The sequence below is a fragment of the Pongo abelii genome, chromosome 15, assembly GCF_028885655.2.
Source record: "Pongo abelii isolate AG06213 chromosome 15, NHGRI_mPonAbe1-v2.0_pri, whole genome shotgun sequence".
Classification (NCBI taxonomy): domain Eukaryota; kingdom Metazoa; phylum Chordata; class Mammalia; order Primates; family Hominidae; genus Pongo; species Pongo abelii.
This window is the reverse complement of record NC_072000.2, coordinates 22389408-22407676: the sequence shown is the minus strand read 5'-3', so window position 1 is coordinate 22407676 and position 18269 is coordinate 22389408. Positions and strand designations below refer to the sequence as shown.

Genomic DNA, 18269 nt, shown 5'->3' with positions numbered 1-18269 from the left:
GTACAGTTGCTACAGTCTACTTTTCTGCAACTTACAAGACTTTTTTTGGATTTAACCTTTTTAATTCATACATTTGTAGGTTTTTTTAGGGTAACTGATATTTGTTATATGTATCATCTGTGTCATGATGAAGTCAGAGTAGTTGGGGTGTCCATCACCTTGAGTATTTATGATTTCAAGTCCTCTCTTCTAACTAATTTGGAATGTACAATGCATTGTTGTTAACTATAGTCATTCTAATCTGCTGTCAATTGTCACAAAAACTTATTCCTTACTTAGTTTACTACCCTTACATTAATGTTTTTAGGTTGTTTTTTTTTTTTTTTTTTTGAGACAGTCTTGTTCTGTCGCCCCGACTGGAGTGCAGTGGTGCGATCTCGGCTCACCGCAAGCTCTGCCTTGGGGGTTCACGCCATTATCCTGCCTCAGCCTCCCGAGTAGCTGGAACTACAGTGCCCACCACCACACCCAACTACATTTTTGTATTTTTAGTAGAGATGGGGTTTCACTATGTTGGCCACGCTGGTCTTGAACTCCTGACCTCAGGTGATTTGCTTGCCTTGGCCTCCCAAAGTACTAGAATTTCAGGCATGAGCCACCACACCCAGCCTTACATATTCAATAACAAAGATTTCATTTGCCTATTTTGACCTTCAAATGAGAGGAATTACCCAGTATGCACTCTTTTGTATCTGGCCACAAAGGTGGCTTCAAATTACCTGTCCTAATTGTAGGCAAACCTTTATGCAGAAAGGTGTGCTTTGTCCTCTTGTTAATAAAAGGGATTTATGAGGAGGAAAAAAAAATCAATGTATCTCATTATTGAAATTGCCAAAAATTATACCATCTCTACTCTGGAATATTGAGTTATTAAAACTGATGTATATAACAGTGGTTTATAATAGTAGTTTTAATATTCAGTGAACATGGATTGTGATTAAATTTTCTTTAATTCTAAAGATAAGAATTTGCTGGAGAAAAAAATTGGTAGCAAATAATTGCAGAATATTAATACATGGTTAAAACTTTGTCTCGGTTGGGACTATAGGTGATTCCTACACTCTGCTACCTAGCGAACTTTTGTCCTTGCAAAGACTTTTAAAGTCTTTATTTAAAATGGGTATTCATTGTTGTATTTATAGGGAGCATGGAGAGGATTTCCCTACACAGTTTAGCTGAAAGCCCTGACATGCAATCATACAATTTCATTTGCTTTTACAGTCATTCCCCTGGAAGTGGCAGCTGTGACAGTAAAGGAAGAATCAGAAGATCCTGATTATGATTATATCACATTCAAGGTAATAAGGGTGAATGCAGTTTTTTAATAAAAAAAAATTGTGATTAAAATTAAAGTTTATCAGTTGCTTTAACTTCTTAAATAGTATTTTATTGATTAGTTCTTGATGGACATCTATATTTGTAAATGAGTCAATGGGATAAAACATTTTAAAAATGTGGATATAAGGTCAACTCACACAATTCAGGGGATATGTAAAATAATCATTCATGTTTGTAAAAGTATAAGCAGAAGTTGTGGCACAATTTAGAATTCAATCCCAGTTTCTAGTGTTGCAAAATAAACCTATTAGGCAAATGCAGATATAGTCAGCTTAATTTTTTATCAATGTGTAATTATAGTAAATTAAACATTTAAAGTATAAAATCCAGTTTTGACATGTACATACCTAATAAACCACCTTCATTGCAACCGAGATAATGAAATATCCATACCCCCCCAAAAGTTTTCTCGTGTCCCCTTGTAATTCATGACCCTGCCCAGTATTCAGGAAACATGCTGATTTTCTGTTTTAGCTTAATTTGCATTTTCTAGAAAGTCATACATATGATATGATATGATAAAATGTGGATTATTTTCATGGGGTAGGGACTATTGTGGCTTCTTTACTTCACATGATTGTCTTGAAATTCATCCACAATGTTGCATGTATCAGTAGGAGATTCCATTTTGTTGTTGATTAATACGCTGGTGTATACATGGGTCAAAATTTGCTCATCCCTTTGTCTGTTGATTGCCATTTGGGTTCTTCCAGTTTGCGGCTACTGCAAATAGAGCTACTATGAATGTTTGTGTACAAGTTTTTGTGTGGACATAGGCCTTCATTTCTCTTGAGTAGATATCTGGGAATGGAATAGCTGGGATCTATAACTTTTGAAGGAAATGCCAAACTGTTTTCCAAGGCACCTGCATTATTTTACATTTCCATCAGCAGGGTATGAGAGTTTTTGTTGACGTTCTTGTGAACACTTGTATGGTCAACCTTAAGTTGATATGCAGTGATTCCTCATTGTGGTTTTAATTTGCAATTGCCTAACAGGTTTATTTTCTCTCAAAGGATAGCTTTATTAGGTCTAGAGAACTCTGAAAGTGTTTTGAGTAAACCTTCTGGCTCGTAATTATGTGAATATGTATATACACATATTAGGCCATGTCCAAATGAATTTCATGTTTTTAGCAGTCAGTTTTCAGTAATTGACTGCTTGTGACATGAGGAATTAGTTACATTCTTTTTTTTAGTAAGTTGGTAAAATATGCCAGTGAAACCATCTGGGCCTTGAGGTTTCTCTGATAGAAAGTTTCCTAACTCCCTTTGTTACAAAAATTACCCTCATCTGGGTGTGCACCCTGTTGTCCCAGCCACTCTCAAACCTGAGGTGGGAGAATCACTTGAGCCTGGGAGTTGTAGGCCAACCTGGGCAACACAGTGAGATTCCATCTCTTGGGAGGCTGAGGTGGGTGGATCATCTGAGGTCAGGAGTTAAGACCAGCCTGGCCAACATGGTGAAACCCCATCTCTACTAAAAATACAAAAACAAAACAAAACAAAACAAAAAAAACCAGCATGGTGGCAGACACCTGTAATCCCAGCTACTCGGGAGACTGAGGCAGGAGAATCACTTGAACCTGGGAGGCGGAGGTTACAGTGAGCCAAGATCTTGTCATGTCACTCCAGCCCAGGCAACAAGAGCAAAACTGTCTTAAAAAAATGCTTTTAATCGATAGACGGCTATCAGTTTTCTCTTCTGTGAATCTTGTAATGAATCTGAAAGTGGATACACTGTTTTCCTATTTAAGGTAAAGTACACATTTATACCTTAGAATAGTCAGAAGTCAGGTTTTTATTGTATGATTAGTAATGAAAATATTGATAAGGTCATGTTCATGCTTAGTACTGATAAGAATTCTGAAATATTCATTTGTTAATCTGTAAGTTTTATGAATTGATTACCTTTTTTAGAATTTTTCATAGTGTTCCCAAACTTGATACTCATAGGCTGTTTGTAACAGCTTTTACTTTGATCTACTCTGGTTTTTAGCACATGAAATGGATTTTCTTTAGGTTTAGCATAAAACATACATTCAATTGTTTCAGATTTTAAAACAACAAAAAGGACCTATAGAATCATTGCTTAATTTGAAACTAGCCGGGTAGTCCCATAAATGATAAACGTAGAAATTTAATCCTGCTGTTAAAGCTTGAAACTTACATTTATCTGCCTTCCCTCCTCAAAAAAAGATCTTCAGAAAGTATCAAAGATCTGAAATTCACCAGATCACAGTACCAGATGCTTCCTTGCTCCTCCCTAATTCCTGTTTTCTTATACATTGTTACATTTCTTCCTGCCAAATAGACTCCTAGTTTTAGTCAGTGAAGGAGATGGATTTGAGACTGAGCTTCCCTCTCCTTGGCTGCAGCACCGGGTTACAGCCTTCTTCCTCAGCAATACTTGGCATTGGGTTTCTGTGCAGTGAGCAGCAGGACCCAGACCAAACCTCTTTTGTTTCAATAACAACATGAACAACCATCTTAACTGTTATTCTTTACTGAAAAATTTTACTTTTTAACTCCTGGCACATTTGTCAGTATCTCTCCTTCCTTTGACCTCACATCTCTTTTTTCTTTTTGATTTTACAGTCAAGAACTTAATGCTCCATAAATTCAAATTTTAAGGTTAAAAAAAGAGGAATAACTAATTTACACTCCCAGAAAATATGGCGCATATACACCATGGAATACTATGCAGCCATAAAAAGGATGAGTTCATGTCCTTTGCAGGATGAAGCTGGAAACCATCATTCTCAGCAAATTAACACAAGAACAGGAAACCAAACGCTGCATGTTCTCACACATAGGTGGGAGTTGAACAATGAGAACACATGGACACAGGGAGGGAAACATCACACACTGGGGCCTGTGTGAGGTGGGGGGCTAGGGGAGGGATAACATTAGGAGAAATACCTAATGTAGATGACAGGTTGGGTGCAGCAAACCACCATGGCACGTGTATACCTGTATAACAAACCTGCATGTTTTGCACATGTATCCCTTAAAAAAAAATCTAACTCAGAGGATTGCTTTGAGGATTAAATAAGATAATGCACATAAAAAAGAGAAAGAAACTGTGTGTAGAGAAAGTGTATTTTTTATTGAATTAAAGGTTGATTCATAGGTATAGGTTTATAGATTTACCTAGAGTTTTGAGTTCATGTGCATTTTTACAATATAAATGGAAAAGAATCTGAAGGTAACTGTGACATGATAAAGCTAGATATTGAAAACCAAAAAGATTTGGCCTCAGTATGGCACTTTCAATACTAGTCGCTGAATGACAGTTTTTCAGACTATAATCATTGCTCTTTAAAAATTAAGAGAAAATATATTTATAACATTTGTATTACTTTTATTACAATTTCTGAATTAAGTTATCAGTAGATAAGACAAAATAGATAAGCATCTGCTGCCCTTGCCCCTAAGTGATGCATTCTCACTGAGATGTAATATATGTTTATTCATACCTGAAGGCAGTGTTTTTCAAGCTTTTCCATGTTAGTAGCTCAGGTCTTTAAGGACAGAGGATGCATATTGGTGGCAGCTTGCATTCTTAATCCTAAGTGGCTCTGTGATGTCTTAGGTTCTTTCTTTCCTATTTGTGAGGATTAAGGAGATAATGTATGCAAAAGGCATGTTACTATTATTATTGGTTTTATTAGTAATCTGCTTTCTAATGTGAAAATCTCCTTTGTATTAAATAACCCTGGCAGATGATCCTTGACCCTTATGTAGAAAACTACCCATTGTTTAGTGAAAAAATTTACTGCCCGTTCCTAGCTGTGAGACTTTGAGAAATATACTTGGCCATGAATGACTCACAGACATTCATGAAGCTCAGTAACATAATGGCTATAATGTATCCAGCACAGCATTTGATAGGTAATATATGCCATTCCATTTCTCTTTGGTTTTTAGAAAGGATTGATTTAAAATGTGTAAAATTCAGTGACATTTAATTACATTCACAAGGTTTACAACCATCATGACTATGTATTTCCAGAATTTTCCATCATCCCAAACAAATTCTGTACCAAATAAGCAATAACTTTCCATTCTCTCCTCCCTGATACCCTGGTAACTTCTTAATCTAATTTTGGTTTCTATGAATTTCCTTATTTGGGTACCTCATATAAAAAGAATTATGCAATACTTGCCCTTTTATGTGTGGCATATTTCACTTAGCCTAATGTTTTCAAGGTTCAGCCAGGTTGTAACAATATATCTGATAGCATTGATCAGAACTTCATTCTTTTTCGTGGTTGAATAATATTCCATTGCATGTATATGTCACATTTTGTTTACCCCTTCATCTATGGATGGACACCTGGGGTGTGTCCACCTTTTGGTTATTGTGATTAATGCTGCAGTAAATACTGTCCTTGGACTTCCCTTTCTTCTCTTGTCCCCAGTCAACATCAACACTTGCACATCAGCACTCGGCATGTTTCTGAGTTCATTTTTTCAATTCCTTTGGGTATACACCTGGGAGTGGAATTGCTTAGTCATACGATAATTCTGTGTTTAACTTTTTGAGGAACTTACAGACTTTTTCACAGTGACTGTACCATTTTACATTCCTACCGAGAATATTCAAGGGTTCTAATTTCTCCGCTTCTTCACCAGCGCTTGTTATCTTTTCATTATTATTATAGCCATTCTAGTAGGTGTGATGTGATATCTCATTTTAGGACTGATTTTCTTTCCCTAATAACTAGTGATTTTGAACATCTTATGTGCTTATTGGCCATTTGTATATCTTTGGTGGAATTACTATTCAAGTCTTTTTTTTTTTTTTTTTTTTTTTTGACAGAGTCTTGCTCTGCCACCTGGCTAGAGTGCAGTGGTGTGATCTCTGCTCACTGCAGCCTCTGCCTCCTGGGTTCAAGTGATTCTCATGCCTCAGTCTCCTGAAGAGCTGGGACTACAGGTGCGTGCCACCATGCCCAGCTAATTTTTGTATTTTTCGTAGAGACAGGGTTTCACCATGTTGGCCAGGATGGCCTCGATCTCTTGACCTCGTGATCCGCCTGCCTCGGCTTCCCAAAGTGCTGGAATTACAGGTGTGAGCCACCGTGCCTGGCCTACTATTCAAGTCTTTTGCATATTTTAAAGTTTAAATAATAAACTCTGGTCAGCTATATGAATTCTAAATATTTTATCCCATTCTGCAAAGTGTCTGTTCTCTTTCTTTTTAGAGACAGACTCTTGCTGTGCTGTTCAGGTTGGAAGTGCAGTGGCACAATCATAGCTTACTGTAATCTCAAGCTCCTGAGCTCAAACAGCCCTCCCATCTCAGCCTCCTGAGTCACTGGACTTACAGGCGCACACTACCCTTCATGGCTTAATTTTGTTTGTCTGTTTTTGTAGAGACAGAACTTAGTCATACGATAATTCTTCGTAGGTAGGAGAGTGTTCCATAGTAAAGATGCCCCTGGTGATGGATGGATCCAGCTCCCTATTGAGTCCAGCAAATATTTGAGAGCAGTTGTCATATTGTGTTCTTTCTTCCAGTCCAAAGTCCTCCCAGTTCCTTTAGTCCAAGGGTCAACAAATTAAAGGGCCAGATGCTAAATATTTTAGGCTTCAAAGACTAAGAGACAAAACCAAGAATAGCATGTAGGTATAACAAGAGAGAAAACAAATTTCCACAAAATTTTAATGAATGAAATTCAAAATATAAATGAGTACAAGTTTTTGTAATATAGCTCCATTAAGGAGAAGAATTGGGTTGTTTTGTAGGGGATGGGGTAGGAAGTAGGGGGTAGGGTGATCTACAAGAGGATCTTGTGCTAGAAACCTAGGACAAAGACCAAATATTAAAACAAAAGATGCTCCTATCATTGAGGACTTTATAAGAGCTTTAGAAGCTCTGTGCCAGGACCAGGGGCAGAGACCAAATGTGTCTTTCTCTTCTTTTGTTTTCTATTTTTGAGACAGCGTCTCACTCTATCACCCAGGCTGGAGTGCAGTGATGTGATCATAGCTCACTGCAGCCTCAACCTGGGCTCAAGCAATCCTCCTGCCTTAGCCTCCTGAGTAGCCAGGACTACAGGTGCATGCCACCTATGCCCAGATAATTTTTGTATTCTTTATAAAAATGCAGTCTCGTTATGTTGCCTAGACTGGTCTCAAACTCCTGGGCTAAAGCAATTCTCTCATCTCAGCCTCTCATGTAGCTTCGACTACTGGTGTGCATCACAATGACTGGCTAATATTCATCATTACTACTATGTCTGTAGAGGTGGAGTCTCACTATGTTGCCCAGGCTGGTCTTGAACCCCAGGCCTCAAGCATTCCTCCTGCCTTGGCATCCCAGGGTGTTGGGATTACAGGTGTGAGCTACCATGCCAAGCAATCACAAGGGTCTTTATAACAGCAAGAGGGAGGTAGAAGAGTCAGAATTGGACGAGATGTGATGATGGAAGCAGAGGTGAGAGAGGCATATTTGAAGATGCTCCACTTCTTGCTTTGGAGACGGAGTTAGGAGCCATGAGCCAATGAATGTGGGTGGCTTCATGGAGCTGGAAAAGGCAAGGGAACACATTCTCTCTAGGCCCTCCAGGAGGAATGCAGCCCTGCTGACACCTTGACTTTAGCCTTGATATGCCTATTTTGGATTTCTGAGCTTCAGAACTGTCAGATAGTGTTTTAAGCCACTCAATGTAGGGTAGTGTGTAAAAGAAGCAAGAAGAAATGAACACGAAGCCAGATGCAGTGGCTTATGCCTGCGATCCCAGTATTTTAGGAGGTTGAGGTGGGATGATCAGTTGAGCCCAGGAGTTCAAAACCAGTCTGCACAACATAGTGAGAACCTGTCTACAAAAAACCAGTCATGGTAGCACATACCTGTAGTTTAGCTAGTAAGGAGACTGAGGTGGGAGGATTGCTTGAGCATATGAGTTCAAAGTTGCAGTGAGCTGTGATTGTGCCACTACACTCTAGCCTTGGTGACAGAGGGAGGTCTTGTCTCAAAAAAAAAAAAAAAGAAAGAAAGAAAAAATGAGTGAGCATGATGGGAATGGGGACAGTTGGCAATATTAAATAGAGTGTTCAGGGTTGTCGTCATAAGTGAAAATTGAGCAAAGGCTTCAAGGAGGGAGAGGAGCTGGCCAAGGTGCTTAGGGAAGAGCATTGCAGGCAGAAGCAACAGAGTGAAGATGCTAGGAGGGAACTCCTTGGTGTGTCTAAGGCTCAGGATGGAGTCCGGTGCAGCAGAGAGAGGGAGGAAGAGAAGCAGGGGAGGAGACCAGGGAGTAGCTGGGCTGAGATCAGTACAGATTGTGTAAGCCCTGGGAGGTTATTGCTGGGGCTTTGACTTTTACTCTGACTGAGATGGGAACTGCAGGAAGGTTCTGAGCAGAGAGGTGACATCATCTGTCACCCTATTTAAAAGCACCCCAGGCTGCTGAGTTGGGAAAGACTATAGGAAGATTTTGGTAGAAGCAGGGAGGCCGAGCTGTCACAACATCCAAGGGGGAGATGATAGTGGTCCTGACCAGGGTCATGGTGGTGGTGAGAGAGAGAGCCTGGTGACATGTTGAAGACTGTCAACAGGATCCTGACAGACTGGACGTGGGTGTGAGAGAAGGCAGGGGTCAAGGTTGAGTTTGATTCAAATTGAATTACTAAGTAATTAAAAAAAAAAAACACTGCTACCTTTCCCAATCCTACTAAGTAAAGGCTGCTAGATTAAAGAAATCTCAGGTCAGGCCAGGTGCAGTGGCTCACATCTGTAGTTCTAACAGTTTGAGAGGCAGAGATGAGAGTATCTTTTAAGGCCAAGAGTTAGAGAGCAGCCTGGGCAATATAGCAAGACCTCCTCTCTACAAAAATAGAAGAAAGAAATTTAGGAAAATAAATATAGCCAGGCATGGTGGTGTATGCCTGTGGTCCCAGTTACTCCGGAGGCTGAGGTGGGCAGTTTTCTTGAGGCTAGGAGTTTGAGGCCAACTTGGGCAACATAGCAAGACTTCTTTCTCAACAAAAATTTTAAAAAAATAGCCTGGCATGGTGGAACCTGCCTGCATTCCCAGGTATTAGGGAGGCTGAGGCAGAAGGATCTCTTGAGGCCAGTTGGTCAAGGCTGCAGTGAGCTATGATTACACCACTGCACTCCAGCCTGGGTGACAGAGCGGAACCCTGTCTCAAAATACAAATACAAATAAAATGAAATCTCAAGTCGGACCAGTCCCATCTAGGCTGTGCAGGCCTTTCAACTGCATAGCCGCATGATCGGGTTTGTGTGGCTGTGGATGAGGAGACCCCTGCCCAATTGTTGTTGACTATATAATCAGTTTATTTTTAAATACAGTAATTAAATATATTTCATCATACTTGATGGTCTCAGATATGTGTGGGTTTTGGAATTCTCCTTGGAACAAGTTTTAACGTCTTATTGGTTCCATCATTTTATAATTTTTTTATCTGATCAGTTTTGTTTTTTTTTTTTTTGAGACAGAGTCTCACTTTGTCACCCAGGCTGGAGTACAATGGCACAATCTCGGCTCACTGCAACCTCCACCTCCCAGGTTCATGCGATTCACCTGCATCAGCCTCCTGAGTAGCTGGGATTATAAGCATATGCCACCACTCCTGGCTACTACTTTGTGTTTTTGGGAGAGGTGGGGTTTTACCATGTTGGCCAGGCTAGTGTGGATTTACAAGTAGATTTACAAGAATCCGCCACCATGCCTGGCTAATTTTTGTAATTTTTAGTAGAGAAAGGGTTTCACCATGTTGGCCAGGCTGTTCTCGAACTCCTGACCTCAGATGATTCACCCACCTCGGCGTCCCAAAATGCTGAGATTACAAGCATGAGCCACCGCACCCAGCCCTTTTCTTTCCTTTTTACAGACAGAATCTTGCTCTGTCGCCCAGGCTGCAGTATAGTGACATGATCATGGCTTATTGCAGCCTCAAACTCCTGGGCTCAAGCAATCCTCCCACCTCAGTCTCCCAAATAGCTGGGAATACAGACGTGTGCCACCATGCCCAGATAATTTTTTTTTTAATTTTTTATTGTAGAGGCAAGATTTTGCTAGGTTGCTCAGGCTGGTCGCAAACTCCTGACCTCAAGCGATCCTCCTGCCTCACCCTCCCATCGTGCTGGGATTACAGGCAGGCATGACTACCTGTGCCCAGCCCCTTATTATTATTTTAAATAATAGCTTTATTAAAATATAATTCACATATCATTCAATTTATTTGCTGAAATCTGCAATTCAGTGGTTTTAGAATATTCACAGAGCTGTGCACTGATCACCACAGTCACTCTTAGAACCTTTCCTTACCCTGTAGAGAAATCCGCACCCCTTAGCCACTGCCTCCTATTCCCCCCACCTGCCTTTGTGCCCAGCCTCAGGCAACCATTGATTGATTTTTCTGGCATTGTAGATTTGCCTAATCTGGACAGGTAGAATTGTACAAGATGTGATCTTTTGTGGCTAGCTTGCTTTCCTTCTTAGTACAATGTTTTCAAAGTTCCTGTACGTTGTAGCGTGTATCAGTATTTCATTCCTTCTATGGCTGAATAATATTCCATGGTAGAAACACACTGCGTTTTGTTTATCCATCCATCAGTTGGTGGACATTTGGGTTGTTTTCATATATTGGCCATTATGAATAATGCTGCTATGATGATTCCTATACAAGTTTTTGTATGGACATATATATTTTTTTCCTCTGGGATATATGCCTAGGAGTTAAATTGTTGCATTATGTGATGACTGCACATTTAGGCTCGTGAGAAACTGCCAGACATTTTCTAAAGTGGTTAGACCAGTTGGGTGTGATGGTTCACACCTGTAATCCCAGCTACTTAGGAGGCTCAGTAGCTTGGGAGGATGACTTGAGCCCACAAGTTCAAGACTAGCCTAGGCAAGATAGTGAGACCCTGTCTTGATTTAAAAAAAAATGCAATTAAAATGACAAGAAAAGAAATTCCTAAAGTGGTTATGCCATTTTATGTTCCCACCAGTAATGTGTGTGGGTCCAATTCCTCTGCATCTTCACTGATATTATTATTATTATTTTTTCTAGACAGGGGCCTGCTGTGTCTCTCAGGCTGGAGGGCGGTGATGTCATTACAGTTCACTGCAGCCTTGACCTCCCAGGCACAAGTGATCCTCTCATCTCAGCCTCCCGAGTAGCTGGGAATTACAGGTACACAGCACCATGCCTGGCTAATTTTTATATATTTTTTGTAGTGATGGGGTTTGACCATGTTGCCCAGGCTGGTCTCATACTCATGGCCTCAATGATCTGGTCACCTTAGCCTCCCAAAGTTCTGGAATTACAAGCTGAGTCCCCATGCCTGGCCTTCACCAACATTTGTTATTATCTGCATTTTTTTCCTTTTATACCTTAAAGCAGTATAAGAACAAGTGTCTTCAATGATAGTAAACAAAAAATATAATCCCAGGGCATTGGAAGCTGATGTAGGAGGATCTCTTGATGCCAGGAGTTTTAGACCAGCCTAGGCAACCTATCGAAACCTCATCTCTACAGAATATTTAAAAATTAGCTGCATGTGCTGGTGCCTGCCTATAGTTTCTCTCTCTCTCTCTCTCTAACTTTTTGAGGCATGGTCTGGCTCTGTCACACAGGCCAGAGTTCAGTGGTGCGATCATGGCTCACTGCACCCTGAAACTCCTGGGTTGATCAAGTGATCAGTCCTTTCACCTCATCCTACGAAGTAGTGGGGACTACAGGTGCGTGCCACCCGGGTCTTGCTGTGTTTCCCAGGCTGGTCTTGAACTCTCGGCCTCACGTGATCCTCTCCCCTAGGCCTCCCAAAGTGCAAGGATTACAAGTATGAGCCACCATGCCTGGCCTCCACACTGCCTATTGAGAACCAAAAGAAGGAACCAAATTCTCCTTAGCTCAACTCGAGCCATTTCCTGATTTCTTCATCAGGAAGGAGCTAGTTATTGGGCTGTCCAGGCCTCTCAAGCAGCACAGAAATGAGGTGAGTGTGTTTTCCTGCTGCTCCACTCTGTGGAGAATTGGAGGATGTTTACTCATTTGCAGAGAGAGATGCCTTGTAGGCACCTTAGGATGGAGGAAGCCCTGATTCCAATGTCCTTTTTTTTTTTCTTCAGAAACAGGATCTTGCTCTGTCACCCTGGATGGAGTTCAGTGGTGCAATCACGGCTCACTGTAGCCTCAACCCCCCAGGCTAGCAATCCTACCTCCACCTTTTGAGTAGCTGTGACTACAGGTGAGCACCATGACACTCAGTGAATTTTGAATTTTTCGGTAGAGATGAGGCCTGGCTGTGTTTCCAGGGCTGGCCTTGAAGTCCTGCACTCAAGGGATTTTCCTGCCTGGGGCTTCCAAAGTATTGATATTACAAGCATGAGCCACTGTGCCCACCCTGTCTGGTTCTTAACTTCCTGCCTCCCTCTTCCATATTTAAAGAACCCTTGTAATTACATGGTCTCACCCAGATACTCCAGGATAATCTTGTTTCAAGGACAGCTGATTAGTAACATTAATTCCATCTGCACTCTTAATATCCCCCTTCCTCTGAAACTGTGCTGTGTAACCTAGGACATGAGCAATTGGTAGGGGGGCATTACTTTGGCCACCATAGTGACCAAAGTGATTGGTGGGGGACAGGTTAAAGATACAGGGAAGTTGGAGGACGAACTGACAAGTGAGGTTCCAGAGAGGGCAGGTGAAGAGGAGATTCCGGTAGGGGAATTAGATTAGCACTTTCTTTTCTTCTTTTTCTAAGACAGGGTCTCACTCTGTCACCCCTGCTGGAGTGCAGTGGCATGATCTTGGCTCACTGCAGCCTAGACTTCTCAGGCTCAAGGGATCCTCCCACGCCAGACTCCCAAGTAGCTGGAACTACAGTTGTGCACCACCACCATTCCTGGCTATTTTTTTTTTCTTTTTTTGGTAGACACAGGGTCTCACCATGTTCCCCAGGCTGGTCTCCAACTCCTGGTCTCAAGTGATCCTCCTGCTTTGGCTTCCAAAATTGCTGGGATTATAGGCCCGAGTCACCATGCCTGGCCTCTGCTAGTTGTATATTCTCTAGAGTTGTCTTTATTTGTGCTATGGTGTCCCTCATCATGCTGATCCCCTGTTACAATTAATACTTCTTTATATTAAATTTTACATATATATATTTTAATTAATTTATTCTTTTTGAGACTGGGTCTCACCCTGTTACCCAGGCTGGAGTGCAGTGGCACAATCTTGGCTCACTGCAACCTCCACTTCCCAGGCTCAAGCAGTTCTGTTGTGTCAGCCTCCCAAGTAGCTGGGATTACAGGTATGTCCCACCATGCCTGGCTACTTTTTATGTTTTTTGTAGAGACGGGTTTGGGGGGGTTGCCATGTTTTCCAGGCTGGTCTCAAACTCCTGAGCTCAAAGTGATCCACCCACCTTGGCTTCCCAAAGTGCTGGGATTACAGGTGTGAGCCACCGCACCCATTGCAATTTAAACATTTGAGGGGTTTATGTCTCCTGATTGGATTTGGGCACAGATTTGGTTATCTGAGGAGCAGTGCCCAGCTCCTTGCCAGTGGGACATGGAATGCTGGTGATTTCCAGGAAGTGACCTCACAGTGACTCAAGCTACCACGTGTTGATTGTGATGAAATGCCAGCTGAGGCATATTCCCTGGGACCTAAGGGGTGATACACTTGACCACTGCGGCAGTAAAGATGACTCTGAAGAATGGCTTGGGATGGATCCTTTCGAAAGAACTTGAGCAGGGGTCTCCAACCAAAGGGCCACAGAGCTGGAGGTGAGCAGCAGGTGAGTGAGGGGAAACTTCATCTGTATTTACAGCCCCTCCGCATCACTGACATGACCACCTGAGCTCCATGTCCTGTCAGATCATCAGAGGCATCAGATTCTCACAGAAGCGTGGACCCTATAATGACCTGCACATGAAAGGAACATAGGTTGCACATTGTTTATGAGAATCTAATGCCTGATAATCTGTCACTGTCTCCCATCACCCCCATATGGGACAGTCTAGTTGTAGGAGAACAAGCTCAGTGATCCCACTGATGATACTTTATGATGAGTTCTATAATTATTTCATTATATATTACAATGTAGTAATAAAAGAAATAAAGTGTACGATATAGGTAATGCACTTGAATCATCCTGAAACCATTCCCTCCACCCCCAGTCTGTGGAAAAATTGTCTTCCATAAATTCACTCTGTTTTTTTTTGGTAGAGACGGTGTTAATATGTTGCCCAGGCTGATCTGAAATTGCTGGCTTTGAGCAATCCACCCTTCTCTGTTGGGATTCACTCAGGATGGTGGCAGAAGTATTAAAGGGAAATATTAGGGGAAGTTATAGGAAACAGTAACAAACCTTTTGGAAGACCGAAAGGTTACCTAGCTTGTAATAATTGAACAGGCTGAAGGCAGCCAGTTCTTACCTTAGAGCATTAGGTCATAGGGTAAATACTAGGGACAACAGAGGCTTCCCCAGTTAAGTCTGTTTACCATACTTCCATTAACTAACCTTTGAGCCAAATAGCCTTCTCAGAGGGAGGTGGACCAGAGATATTGCCCCCTAATGGTATTTACTTTAAACCACTGTACCTGAGCTTTAATCATTCTTAGAACTGCTCTCTTAACCATGTTAATTATCCACAAGTGTGTTGACTCAGAACTTCTGTTGTTAATTAATTGTATACTAAATAAATGATTGGAGTGTGAGCTGCTCAAGGCTGGCCACAGTGACAGACCTCTCTTGGTGTGCAAGTGGCCAGACACTCAGCTGGACTGGCAAAACAGAATATCTGTGTGTTAGTGTACATTTTATTCATCTGTTGTTTGGGTCAGGGTCTGTGGGCAGACCTCCGCAGCTCATGCCCTCTTGTGAGGAGCCTTATCTCAACTGGTGCCCCGTGTGAGGAGAAATACAACACTTCTCAGCTTCCCAAAGTGCTGAAATTACAGGGATGAGGTACCTCACTCAACCAAGGCTGAGTTTCTTAAACCAAATAAAAATTAGGTGAGATTACTTGGGCCAAGGAGATCGAGGCTGCAGTGAGCCCTGATTGCACCACTGCAGTCCAGCCTAGGTGACAAAATAAGACTCTGTCTCAAAAAATAAAATAAAAATTAACCCTTTATCACATTCTAAGTAGCTCTTTCCCTTTTAAGTGTTAAAAAAAAAAGTGTTCCCCAGAAGCCTTTGAATTTTGTTTCATTTTTACATACCAATAAAAACTTTTAAGTACTGAAGTCTGTCTGTGTGATTCCTCTTCTTTTTTTTTAAATGTCTTTTTGTCCCTTCCAGCTGGATCTACCATGAAATACTTCAGAGTCCAGGAAGAAAGACTGACTGGGCAACATGTTATTCAGGTATTAAAAGACTTGGACAATAACTCAAAAATAATCAAATAATAGTGCATGCATCAAGTGCAATGGGAAGCTCTTCTGGAGGGTGAGAGAAGCTTCCAGATAAGGTGACATTGAAGCTGAGGCCTGAAAGATGAGGAAGAGTTGTATGAGAGTGGGCAGGGAAGGTGGTGGTAGAGCGTGGGGAATGAGCCGGGATGGAGTGAGCTGCCCAGGCAGGGAAACCAGCACTGGAAAGACCTGGACAGTCAAGATGGCACATTTTGTTCAGGGAATGGTGAATTAAGTGTGGCAGGAACGCTTTGCAGAGATATTAATTTGCTTGTATGGAATTTCTCCTGAGACCTCATTACAGTTTCTAATCTTTTGATGTTATCATCCATCACTGTCTTTGTCAAATAGTTTGAAATAGTTATGATAATCACAATAACACCAAGTGTAATATTTCACTAATCCTCACAAAAACAAAGGTAGGTATCACAGTTATCCCCATTTATGAATGAAGCGATGAAGACTTGGGAATAAAGAGTGATTTGCCGAAGCTCACATGGATATTAAGTCTGAGTCAAATGTTGGGTCTGGTCTGACTTTAATGCATGCCTTGTTCACGAGCACCATGTATCGTCTCTCCTATGCAGTTAAGCTGGTAGACAGGTAGAGGAAAAACCTGTATTTCTCTCTGCTCACACACTTCTGACTGAATGTGTGTGTGGAGTTTCTACACCAAATTCTCCAATGCTCTGGATATTAACTGGGTATCCCCCAATTTTATTCTGATGCTACCTGAAGTTAGTGCAGACCGCACAGTTCAGGGGCTCAGTCCCACAAGGCTGCCCTCACTTCAGATGCCAATGGCCAGTCCTAGGTTGTCACCTGTACTTTTGACCAACCAGTTACAAATCAGGGGTTCCCATGACTCCTTTCTTGGGTTTCATCATTTGCTAGAACAGCTTACGGAACTCAGAAAAACAGTTTATTTTCTTTTTTTCTGAGGGACAGAGTCTCATTTTGTTGCCAAGGTTGGTGTACAGTGGTGCAATCATAGCTCACTGCAGCCTTGACTGCCTAGGTTCAAATGGTCCTCCCACCTCAGCCTCCCTGGTAGCTGAGACTATATGCTTACACCAACATATCTGGCTAGTATATTTTATTTTTTGTGGAGACAGGGTCTTGTTATGTTGCCCAAGTTGGCCTCAGATTCCTGGGCTCAAGCAGTCCTCCCACCTCAGCCTCCCAAAGTGCTAGGATTACAGATGTGAGTTCCTGCATCTGGGCAGTTCATTTCCTGTTACTGGTTCATGGTAAAGGATACATCTCAGAAAAAGCCAATGAAAGAGATGTACATGCTGGATGCAGTCACTCATGCCTGTAATCCCAGCACTTTGGGAGGCCGAGATGGGAGGATCCCTTACCTCAAGAGTTTTGAGACCAGCCTGGGCAACATGGTGAAACCCTGTCTCTATAAAAATTTTTTTTAAAAAGTTACTGGGAGCAGTGGTGTGCACCTGTAGTTCCAGCTACTAGGGAGGCTGAGGTGAGAAGATGCCTTGAGCTGGGGAGGCTTAGGTTGCGTGAGCTGAGATTGTGCCACTGCACTCTAGCCTGCACAACAGAGCCAGATCCTGTCTCGAAAAAAAGAAAATACAGATGCACAGGACAAGGTATGTGGGGAGAGGCACAGAGCTTCCAATGCCCTCTGTTGGGCACACCACCCTCCCAGCACCTCCTTGAGTTCAGTAACCTGGAAGCTCTGCAAACCCTGTTGTTTAGGGTGTTTATGGAGGAACGAATACGTGTGACCTTTTCAAGAGAACTTCAGCATCTCTCTGTTGGACTACAGATGATCCAACTTTAGGCATCAGATCTTGAAAACCCTTTGCAAGAGGCTGTATTTTATGTCTATCCTGGTGTACCTAGAAGGAGTGGGTGGTGAGCACAGTGGGACAGCCATCCTTTCCATATACTAACAAGCAAGAAATGGTCCTGAGCCACCGTTTCTCTATCTAGAAAACTATTTCACACTATATTTTACTATAATCAAACTGATACACTGGGAGAGCTTGTTACTGAAATAAATCATGATGGATTTGGTAAAAATAAATATCGTACTCCTAAAATATTGGGAATCCAAGTGTATTTTCATGTGTACAATTTACTTAAAGTGATATTTACCCATAAACTAATTGGCCTATATTGAATGTTAGGACAAGAACTACCTCCTTTCATTTGCTGTGGATATGCTTTCCACTTGATTTTTCCTTTGGTTTAGTTTTTCAGGTCTATAGAAAAGCATCCCATAGAGCTATAGTGACAGTATGCCTGTGTTGTGGGAATTTTAAGGAATCAGAGAGACCAATGGGTTTCAGGAGGATATTTATTATTTAGGTGCACTGGCCCAGTCGGCTTAACATCCAAAAGACTGAGCCCCAAACAAAGAGCCAAGCTACCTGTTAAATGTTTTGTGGCGGGAGATACATGCAGGGGGCAGCGTGCTACAGAAGCGAGAAACAAAGGCAGTTAATCAATTGAGGCATGCATTACATCATTTCTTATATTCCAAGGAAAACGTCTTCT

General features: G+C 41.7%; 1 long non-coding RNA gene across 1 annotated transcript in view; it reads left to right on the top strand.

The window, feature by feature from the left end:
- Positions 1 to 12679, top strand: part of LOC134760012 (uncharacterized) — a 78980-nt gene extending 66301 nt beyond the window's left edge. The window contains exons 9-11 of the long non-coding RNA XR_010136926.1: positions 1222 to 1298; positions 12138 to 12318; positions 12452 to 12679. This is a non-coding gene — a long non-coding RNA (uncharacterized LOC134760012). The remainder of the gene's footprint in view (positions 1 to 1221; positions 1299 to 12137; positions 12319 to 12451) is intronic.
- Positions 12680 to 18269: the final 5590 nt, after the last annotated feature.